This window comes from Chaetura pelagica, unplaced genomic scaffold (genome assembly GCF_000747805.2).
Source record: "Chaetura pelagica isolate M959 unplaced genomic scaffold, ChaPel_1.0 scaffold39, whole genome shotgun sequence".
NCBI classification, from domain to species: domain Eukaryota; kingdom Metazoa; phylum Chordata; class Aves; order Apodiformes; family Apodidae; genus Chaetura; species Chaetura pelagica.
In genome coordinates, this window is record NW_009954614.1 from 1214712 (window position 1) to 1226253 (window position 11542).

Below are 11542 nucleotides of genomic sequence, written 5' to 3' on the forward strand. Positions count from 1 at the left end.
TTCCTGCTGGAAAGGGGGTTCTGATTTCTCCTCTTGTCTGAGAAGGATGTATTTGTAAGTATTGGTTTATGTTGGCATCAATTATTTATTCCATTTCTACTTTCTTGAAGGTTTTACAGCTCTTAAATGCACCACCTGAGGGAGCTGTGTCTCTGAGAATGGCTGTGCACAACCAACAGGCTGTATGTCTGTACAACCAACAGCCTTCACAACACGAGGGCAACTACAAAACCCACGTGCTGCAGGCACGCTGGTCACTGTAGCAGACAAAACTTCAATTTTAGTTGTTTCAGTGTGATTTCGGTAGCCAGGGCCAGTCTGAGTGAATGGCAGAATGAGGATGTGGTTCCTATTGGCAGGGGAAGTGCCTGTATCTCAAACCCAAACCTCAACCAGCAAGACTTCCAACACGCTTTTGCTGAGCTTACAGTTTCTACAGACTGGTTTTCTTTTAGCCATTTGAAAACTGATTAGCCATAAGCCCAGCCAATGCAAAAGAGGAACTGAGTCACACAGATTTTTTTTTAAAAAGCACTGGCAGGAAGGAAATGAATCTGCATAACAAATGACTTTATGCCATTGTGGAAATACTGAGTGTTGGATGAGCTACTGGGAATCCAAGGTCTCCCAAAGGAAGGCCTGTTTAATAAGGGAAAGGGGTGAAAATAAATGGTGTCTGCACCCTCCTTCTTTATAAGACAGTTCACCTTGCTCAGAAATTCAGGCCACACAGGGGTTGACTAGTCTCATGCTGCTGAGAACAGCAAATATATTTCTGGCTACTGCTGCCAAAGTAAACTCTCTTATCAAGCTCATTGTTGTCCATCCTGCCCCTCTTCCTTGGCATCCCTGTGCTACAGGGACAGCTTACATGGGGCTCTACAGGAGAGAGCCTGGTTATCTAAGTCCCCAAATACCAAACGTTATCTGCAATAGACTTCTCTGTTCATATTTGGAACATCACATCAGAAAAATCAGGTCAGCTTTAGAAAAAACATCAAATTGCAGTTTTAAAGAGCCACAGATGGTGCTAGGGTTAGAGGGGATGTTGATGAAGTGAGAAGAGGCATTCCAAGATGGCAACTGTAGAAAAAGTGGGAATCTCCTTTCTCTCAAAGCATCTGTGCCAGAGTAAAACATCTGTCATGGAGCACCAGAGGCAAAGGCAGGTGTGATGTCTCATCTAGAGATGAAAAACTGCACCACTACTGGCAGGCATCAAAGCAGCTGTCTCAACTGACTCAACATATGTACACACGTGTTAAGAAGCAAGACTTGTTGGTGTTCTCTCTCTCCTGAAGTTCAGAAGGGCATGTGCTTCTGACGTCCTAATAAGAAATAGCAGAGAAGAATGGTTTGCAGGCCTAGATAGATAGAAGGGAAGCACATTTCCTACAGAGATAGGCTGAAACAGTTGGGGCTGTTCATACTGGAGAAGAGAAGGCTCAGGGGAGACCTTATAGTGGCCTTTCAGTACCTGAGGGGCTACAGGAAAGCTGGGGAGGGACTTTTTACTGGGCATGTAGTGATAGGACAATGGAAAACAGTTTCAAACTGAAAGAGGGTAGATTTAGATTAGACACTAGGAAGACATTCTTCACTATGAGGGTGGTGAGACACCAGCCCCGGCTGAGCAGAGAAGTTGTGGATGTCCCATCCCTGGAAGTGTTCAAGGCCAGGTTGGATGGGGCTCTGAGCAACCTGGTCTAGCGGGAGGTGTCCCTGCCCATGCAGGGGGGTTGGAACTAGATGATCTTTAAAGTCCCTTCCAACTGAAACCAATCTATGATTCCATGAAAAAGCTCTGCTTCTTCAAGATGTAAAAAGAAGATGATGTATCCTTTTTTAAAAAAAAAAACCCAACAAACAAAAAACAAACAACAAAAAAAACTTCTGTAAGAAGGGGGAATTAAATAAATGGTACAGATGATGCTTCTCTGGGAAGGGACAGGTGAGGCTTAGCCCAGCAGTGCAGACTGTACTGCAGGCACCAACTCTCTACAGGCCGAGCCCGGGGACAGGCATGGCCACCTGGTTCTGACACACTTGGCTCATCTCTCACATGGGACCTGGCTGCTCAGCACCTTCTCCCAGCTTGAGGTGTCATGCAGGTGTGTGAAGAGTAAGTCTTATGGAGCAGTCACATCTTGGAAGCAGAAACTTGTCTGCAAATGGTGTGGCTACCAGCCAGGAGCCCAGTCCATATGCCCCCGACATGGGTCTCTTAGCAGTTTTGGCAAAGCTGGACACCTACCTACCACCACTTCAGGGTCAACCTTTAGCTGGGTATGACCCCAAGTTGGACAGGATGGATGTCTTACCTAAAACGTGCTACTGAATACAGTCCTGGGGGGAGCTTGTGTGCATGAAACACGGAGCATGGCACCCCTATGGCATCCTGGGGTGCATCAAGAGGAGTGTAGTAAGCAGGCCAAGGGAGGTCATCCTTCCACTCTACTCTGCTTTGGTGGTGCCCCATCTGGAATACTGCATCCGATTCTGGGCTTCCCAGTTCATAAAGGACAAGGAACTACAGGAGAGAATCCAGTGCAGAGCCACTAAGATGATTAGGGGTCTGGAGCATCTACCATATGAGAAGAGGCTAAGAGAGCTGTGTCTGTTCCACCTGGAGAAGAGGAGACAGAGGGGGGATCTCATAAACACTTATAAATATCTAAAGAGCAGGTGTCAAGTGGATGGGACCAGACTCTTTTCAGTGGCGTCCAGTAACAGAACAAGGAGCAATGGTCACAACCTAGAACACAAGAGTTTCAACCTAAACATAAGGAAAAACTTCTTTAATGTAGGGTAACAGAGCACTGGAACAGGCTGCTCAGAGAGGTTGTGGAGTCTCCTCTGGAGACATTCAAAACCTGCCTGGATGCCATACTGTGCAACCTGCCCTATGTGAACCTGCTCTGGCAGGGGGTTTGGACTCGATGATCTCCAGAGGATCCTTCCAATGCCTAATTTTGTGTTATTCCTTTCTTATACCCAGAGCTGGGCCTTTCCAGTGGTCCTGGGCTGAAGTCTTTACATTGAGTGGTGAAGAGCATGGCTGGAGGAGTGGACATAAAGCCAGACCTGTGCTCAAAGGGCAGCTAACCCATTGCTGCTCAGGGAATTTCAGGGAGAAGTGGAGGCAGCAGGTGTCCTGCCTGCAGCAGCCTGCTTGGCGCTGGTGTTAGCATGGGGTACAGAAGAACATGTTGGTGCTGTCATCTAGTGGGACAACATGAGCACAGCCCATCTTGGCTTTGTGCCCTTCCTCCCATGCCTTTTACTCCTCCCCTGTGCTAATTTACATCCCATCTAATAGGACTGGGGGCATTTTGGGGCAGTAAGTCTTTTCCCTAGAACAAGCAGTGGAAAAATCTGTTACTGTTACAGGCTTCATACACAGTTTTTATCAGGCTTGTATATCACAGGCCAGGCTTAAAGGGAGCTCGTCCAAACTTGTGACCTCAGTTGGCCCCCACTACCTCTCCATAGTAAAGTGTATTTTGTGCCTGTAAAAGAGATCAGCCCAGTGCACAAAGAGGATAATAAATTCCTTGAAGAAGTAAGGAGAAGCATCAGCAGGACTGCCACCTTGGACTTCTGGAGGGCAGACTTTAACCTGTATCCAAGATTGGTTGACAGAGTCACTTGGGAGACAGTCCTGAACAGCAAAGCAGTCCAGGAAGGCTGGACATTATTCAAGAAGTAAGTCCTAAAAGCACAGGAGTAGGCCATCCCCCTGTGCTGAAAGATGAGCTGGCAGGGAAGAAGGCCAGTCTGGCTGAATAAAGAGATCTGGCTACTACTCAAGACAAAAAGGGGAGAATATGGTCTTTGGAAAAAGGGGGCAGGCCACTCAAGATGACTACGAGGGTGTTGTGAGGCTGTGCAGGGAGAGAATCTGAGGGGCTAAAGGCCATCTTGAAATCAATCTGTCTGCAGGTGTCAGAGATGACAAGAAATGCTTCTATAAATATACTAACGATAAATGGAGGACTACGGAGAACCTCTACTCCTTATTGGATGCAGAGGAAACATAGTGACCAGGTGAGGATCAGGCTTGAGGTACTTAATGCCTTCTTTGCCACAGTCCTCAATAGTAGGTCCAGTTGTTTGCTGGGTACCTTCTTCCCTGAGCTGGAAGGCAGGGACAGGGAGCATTTTAAAGACCCATGAAGAATATGAAGAATGAACCATGAAGAACATGGAGAATGAACCATGAAGAACAGATGGTTAGTGCCCTTCTGTACCACTCAGACATATGAAAGGCTATGGGGCCAGATAGGATACACCCAAAGGGTACTGAGGGAGCTGGCAGGAGCACTCACCAAGACACTTTCCATCATTTACCAGCAGGCCTGAGTAAACGGGGAGTCCCAGTTGCCTGGAGACTGGCCTAATGTGACCCCCATCTGCAAGAAGGGCAGAAAGAGGATCTAGGGAACTACAAGCCTGTCAGTCTGAGCTCAGTGTTGGGGAAGATTATGGAGCAGATAATCCTGAGTGCCATTATGCAGCACCTGCAGGACAACCAGGTGACAATGAGTCAGCATGGGTTCATGAAAGGCAGGTCCTGCTTGATGAACCTGATCTCATTCTACGACAAGGTGACCCATCTAGTGGATGAGGGAAGGGCTGTGAATGTCATTTACCTGGACCTTAGTAAGGCCTTCGACACTGTTTCCCACAGCATTATTCTGGAGAGACTGGCTAAATATGGCTTAGTTGGTAGTTAGATTATGGTTGGATTCAATGATCTTAAAGGTCTTTTCCAACCAGAGTGACTCTGTGATTCTGTTAATAGACCATCTAATTTAGATCTTGTTTTGCACACAAGGCGATCTGAATGGTCAAGGCTAGGGATTTCTCTTAAATACTAGATTTCTGTTATTTTTATTCAGAACACAACATCAGTCAGAACTTTCTGTTCGTGAGCTCTGCTACAATCAGGTTCTAGTTCTGGTTCCTCTTGCAGCTGTTCAGGCATGTTCTGCCACTTACACAACACAAGTCTGGGCAAACCTCCCTGTCTACACAACATGTGACAAACCTTGTTGGCTGGCCCGAATTTTCCCAGAGAGTACATTGAGATGACTTGTCTTCCAGAAGATATAAATCCGTGTCAGAGCCTCAGCATTTGGGTTGTGTTCAAGGCTGAGTGGCAACGGAAGGTCAGAGGTGGGAGTAGGGCCTTGCAGCTCATCTTATATATTTCCCAGCCTCTCAATGGCTTTGTCCCATAAGTGCCTCCTCCTTCCTCACACAGCAGAGGGAGTGCCGGGAAATCTGATGCTGCTAAATCTGGCAGAGGAACTGGAATGCAAACCACAGCTCGGGCAGGGGGAAGCAGGGAACCAAAAGCTGCCTCCCAGATGAGAAGCACTGGAGAGCTTTTGTTTTGAATGATGCGGGGACTTCCTAACTGTGTTTTAAGTAGAATCATAGGACAGCCCGGGTTGGAAGGGACCTCAGAGATCATCTGGCCCACACTTCTGTGGGGAAGGGAGCCTAGGTGAGATGATCTGGCACCTTATCCAGGCACGTCTCAAAAACCTGCAGGGATGGGGGCTCCACCACCTCCCTGGGGAGGCTGTTCCAGTGGCTGGTTGTCCTTGCTGCAAGAAAGGTATTCCTTACATCGAGAGGAAACCTCTCCCAGTTCAGTTTGTATCCATTGCCCTTTATCCTCTCCATGTGGCTCCTTGTGGCTTAGAGTGAAATACTCTGGAATACTTCTGTCCTCGTGTGGTGGGGGGTGTCCCGAGGGAAGTGCTGAGGGGATGTGTCTCTGCGGGTCCTCATTCGTGCTGTTCTTCTGCAGCCTTCCTCCCTGCCCTTCTCCGAGTCTTTTTCAGGAAATACATTAACCTGCAGGTTACATTCGCTTAAGTACAGTAAGCGTGTGCTTTCTGAAGGACTCCACGGTTAATTCCTTTCACTCCCTTCTGCAGCGGATCAAGCTGCCCCGCGGCTCTGGGCTGGTCCCAAGACAAACCCCAGCCAGGCCAGAAGAGGGCACCTGAAAACAACTGTTCTGTGCACGGCTGCGCCTGCTGTTGGACTCTTACCCTTGGGTTTTTTTTCCCCGCTTTCCCCCGCCCTCCCCCTTTTCCTCCCTCCCTCCCTTCCCCGCCTTTTCTTTTGCACAAACCCTAAAAGCCGTTTTCATCTTTCTGGGACTTTTTTTTTTTTGCACTGTGGCATGAAAGCTTGGAGAAAAGGAGACTGAGGGGTGACCTCATCAATGTTTACAAATATGTAAGGGGGGAGTGTCAGGGGGATGGAGGTAGGCTTTTCTCAGTGATGACCCGTGATAGGACAAGGGTTAATGGGTGCAAATTGGAGCGCAGGAGGTTCAAGGTGAATATCCTAAAATTTTTTTTTACGGTAAGAGTGACAGAGCCCTGGAACAGACTGCCCAGGGAGGTTGTGGAGTCTCCCTCACTGGAGACATTCAAACCCCACCTGGACACGTTCCTGGGTGATGTTCTCTAGGTGACCCTGCTCTGGCAGGGGGGTTGGACTAGATGATCTTTCGAGGTCCCTTCCAACCCCTAGGATTCTATGATTCTATGAAAGGGAAGCACGAAGCCCCACAGGGTGTGCGGGGAGCAGCGGGGTGCACCCCCTCTGCCTGCACCCAGACTCCACTCCCCTCCCTGGCTGCCCCGGGTTCTCTCCCCCTCTCCACACACATGCCCGTGCCCGTGCCCAGCCATACACTCATCTGCCAAACACTCGGACACATGCAAGTGTGCTGTAACCACAGGGCAATTCAGGGGCCACAACCAGCTCAGGGGTTTTCCTGAAAAGCTCCCTGAAACACGTAGTTTTCAGTAAAACAGCACCCGTGTTCAAACCACAGTGGGGCTTGCAGGAAGGAAGGGAAAAAAAAAACAACCCACCCCACCTCAGCAAGCAAGAATGTCGAGCTGAAAGCAGCTCTTGGCTCTTCTGGAAACACCACTACATGCTGGTCCTCTCTGTACTGATACTGGTTGAATGTTGCTCCCTGAAAAGCTTCGTTTTCTGAATGCTGAAGACACTGAGTTGGTGATCCTGCCCACCAGACCTCAAATCAAAGGTGTCAGGCCTGAGAAATGTACAGAGCCCGGCTGTGCTGAGGGGAGGCCAATCACAGCCAGATTATAAAGCTCCTGGGGTTTGTTTGGAATGAATTGCAATGCCTGCGGTTACAGCACAGCATCCCTGCCCTGCTTCCCTTCTGGAAATCTGAGCATCTCATGGTCTTTCCCTCTGTTGCGTGTGCACTCTTGTCACCCCCAGCCCCTAAACGTGCTGTTTCCTCCTCACTTCTCATGGGTGCTTGCAGATTCAAGCATGAAATCTCTACCAACAAATGCTTTTTACATGCTCTGCTGTGTGGCTTCACTGCATACACTTAGGCCCTAATTGCATCACTTCCCTGCAACTCCCTTCCTCAGGTGAGTGCCCTGCTCTCTTAGTCAACACAAGCATGCAATAAACATTTCATGCTCTGCAGCTGTGCCCAGGTAACCCACATATAACTCACACGTATATCTCCACTTTTTAAGCACAGGCACTGACTGCTCAGTAATAAACTAATACTACAGACTGTAGGCAACTTTTCCACATAGAACTTCAGGTATAAACAGATCCATTCTTTGCAAGGACACATATGCACATACTTTCCTTTCCCTTGAAGAGACAAGCCTTTATTGTGAATCGGTCTCTGCTCCTCTGGTCTTTCTTTCCCCCCTTCTTTCTGACTCTGTTTTCCCTAATGCCTGTTTCTTCTACTCGTTGAGACTGTCAGCTAAGCTGCAAGTTGCTGCAGATCAGCTGCATGAAATGGTTTGTCCAAGACCTCTTCCTGGGGCAATGTGTGGCTTGTTAAAAAGGGCTCTATGTGTGCTCTCTTAGGGAAGCCCCCTGTACCCCATTTTAATGGTACAAAATGCAGCATTTTGATGAAATATGTTCCCCTGATGGCATGTTCTGTAATGCAAGACTGAGGGACTGAGCTTCTCCTTGGGGAGGTGCAGTATCTCTTCCATCGCTGTTGCAATAGCAAAAACCCTGACAACTGCTCTTGCAGACACCTCACTCTTGCCAGGACTGGCTGGGTGGCCACATCCAGCCTGTCTGGGCTCTCCCACACACCCTGCCCCTTGGCACCCCATTTGTCTGGTGGTTGGGTTGCTCATCTGCCAGAGACGAGGGAGCAGCAGAAAGCCAAGGTGCAGCAAGTGGCTGGGGTGAGTGATGTGGGCTCTTGGGCAGCCAGAACAGCTTCCAGGGTGGCTTGGTAGCATCTGCAAAGGCCTTGCAGCTTTTGGGACAGAGCAGCTCATGGTAGGGAGCCTCTGTTACTGGAGGAGGGGAAGGCAGGGAAGGTGGTGAGGGTCACCACTCACCCCCATGCTGAGCACTCAGCACTGATCTCCAGCTATTTCTTGGGAGGTTTCTTGCACCTTGCTGCTGCCTGGTTTGTCCAGGGCTCTCAAGATGCAGCCTGGCTGGGGCTTTTAAAAGTGATGAGATGGGGTGAACTGCCCCTGCCCACCAGCCTCTGCAGCAGGGTAGAGGCCATACCCTGGGCAAAGGACTTTAGTTCCAGCCAGATTTCAGGTGCTTTTACAGCTGAGTTCAGCATTTAAATAACAGTTTCCTGCTGCTCAGAGTGAGTCATCTTGGGCTGAGAAACTGAGGCTGTAAGGAGGTTCAGAGGGTATGTGTTGGATCTGTGGGATTCGCCTTGTGCGAGAACAGTTTCTGGCTTTGAGTGTCTGAATGCTAGCAGTGTCCTGCTCTGGCGCTAAGATGATGCGCAGCCAAAGAAGCTGTGTCAAGCATTTGTCCCTCTTTTCAGTGTACATTGACTCCAAACACATCCATGTGTTGTGGAAAGCTCTGCTGAAGCAGAATGAGTGGATGCCAACTCAGCAGAAAGGGACGTGTTGTGGCGCAATGTGGAATGGGAGGGTGCCTCGTTTTAAGATGCCTCTTTGACTCCACTGGGGAGGGAATGGCCAAGCTCTGTGGTGCCCCTGAGAGTGGTAACACCTTGCTCTAAACAGCCTTGAAGAGTGACACTGGTGGTAAACCCTTGGATGAAATACATTCAAAGGCATCTGCTTTGTCCTAGTAGTGCTGTGCCAGCAGCCCCCTTGATGCTGAGCCCTCTTCCTCTACTGGTTTTGGTTCTGCTGAGTCTCTCACTGGGGTTAGAGTCTTAAACTAGTCATGTGCTCTTCACTTTTTTGTCCTTTCTTATTTATTCTTTCCTGTTCAGAAAGACATGAGGTAGGAAGCAATGTCCAGCAGACATACTGCGTATCCTGCATGGTCTTCTTGAGACAGGCTGCCTCAGAGCAGTGACACTGGTGCTACTTCCACTTGTTTCCCTCCCTTCATTCATTGCAAACTTGTGGTGAGTTGTAACAGTTATATTTATGTCTAACAGAGCCAGGTTTTGTGTAAGTTGTTTTATTTTTCAGCAAGCTCTCTCATCTGCTCAGTCAGGGGATGGCAGCTGGTGCTGCCATGGTGGGGAGTATCTCCAGCTTGTTTTGCTCCACCCCTTGCACAGGGTTCGCAGCCAAAACCAAAGACAAGAGCCAAATGTATCCTGTGTAGAGCAATAGATCCAGCTCCCCGCCCCCGGCAGCTCTGTGACCTGGAGACCTCTGGGCATAAACAAAGTGCAGTGTTAGTGGAAAATCGGTGCAGCCCCCAGAAGGTCTTTGGGAAACATGTGAGCCCGGATGGAGCCAGCTGTTCTGTGTGGGAAGGCAAGAGGTTAGCCCAGATGATGCGGAGGAGAAAGGCGAGCCAGAGCTGGAGCACATTATCTGTCTTGTGGCCAAGAAGATGAGTGGCTTGGGCTGAATGTGGGTGAATGGCATTTGGCCACGTTTCAGGGACTAATCTCCAAGGCAAGCTGAAAGAGCCATAGGTATCAGCTATTGTGAAAAGGATTTTGGAAACCCCACAGTCCCAGGGAGGCTGGTGGTGCAGTGTATTCCTATTTGTAACCATTAGCTGGGTCTTTGCACAAACTTACTTTCATCTGCAGTCTTACCTTCACAGTGGAAGGCACAAGCCCAGCTATTGGGCAGTCACATGTGCTGTCTGATGCACAGCTCCTCCTTTGCTTCTGAAACTGTCTTTGTGCGGTAAGTAATTATCCAGGTGACCCAAGGAGAGAAGAATCTCCCTTGAATCCTGAGGAGGTGATTTGGGTTTAAAACATTATTTCAAATGTAATCTATGTTGTGAGGTCTGGGCTGCATGTGGCTACAGATACTGTGAAATGTGTGCGTTTAGCAGAGTGATTTGTTGGTGCTAATGGGGAAGCCACAACTTTTTACTCTCCTTATGAAATCCAGTTGGGCTGCATTTGGCTGTGTTGGGGAGGTAATCTGGACTCACACATTGAAAGCCCTCCCTCATACCACTGCCCTGGCTTTGAGACGCAAAGCAGAGGGTGAAGCAGCATCCTCTTTGTAAAGTAAGTTGAAATGGTCCAGTTTTCCTTCAGAAGTTTCTGGGTGACCAGCCATGTAACACAGCTGCAGCTGTGTCTCCACAGGGATGTTGTTTTCTCAAGCTGAAACAAAGAACAATTCCCTCTAAGATGCACTGAGGATAAAAGTCATTGTGCTGGAAGGAGCAGTGTTGTTGCTTGAGTGGTGATTTGCCTCAGACCTCTTCCCTCAAAATTGGAGAACTGTAGGATCAAAGCTTAATTTAGGCTGGGAGGGATGCCCCTGGAGGCTATCTAGTCCAAGCCTGAATGAACCTCTGAATGAAGCAGGTAGACTGTGAAGCATTGTTATATTGCTGAGTAGAGAAACATAGGAAATAAACCTTGGCTTATTTGGATTTGGCAGTATTTTTGCAGTAATGTAAGAGGGTTCAGAGGTTTGGCTCAGCTGTCCAAACTCTTGGAAACTCACATCACCATCCAGAAGGGGGGTGGTGCAGGTCCAAGCATGATCCCTCACTTCATCATGGATTACATGGCTGTCTTTGCCATGCCCTGCTGTGTCTGGCTGAAACAGTGTGCTCTGTGCCCATCATCATGGTTGTGGTCTTCTTGCTTCAGATGGGTAAATAATTGCCTCGCACTTACTGTATGTCGGTGCAACGAAGCACAAGGACTGTCGTGCCTCCTTTGACACCCCAATGAAAAGATGGTAGGAATGTGGTTGTGTGGGGCAGGCATGCATGGACCCAGAAGTAGAGCAGCTGGGAGGAGGCCGCCCTTGATGTCCAGCAGCTTCACATGTGTGATGGCTTTGCCTTGCTGCTGCTGTTCCCTTCTGATGGTGTCCTATGCACCTCTCCTCCCACAATTTTGCAGCCAGGGGAAGACAAGAAGGTGCTTAGAAGCCTGCCTCTTTAAAAAGCAAATGTTCCTGCTAGCCAGAAGCAGTCATGCCCTGTCATACACTTTGTAGGAGATGCATCTTTTTGCATGGAAGGTTAATGTATCTGGTGTTTCTGTTCTCTGGATCTTAGAGCATGTGCTCTTGGGTCCCAAACCGTTCTCCAG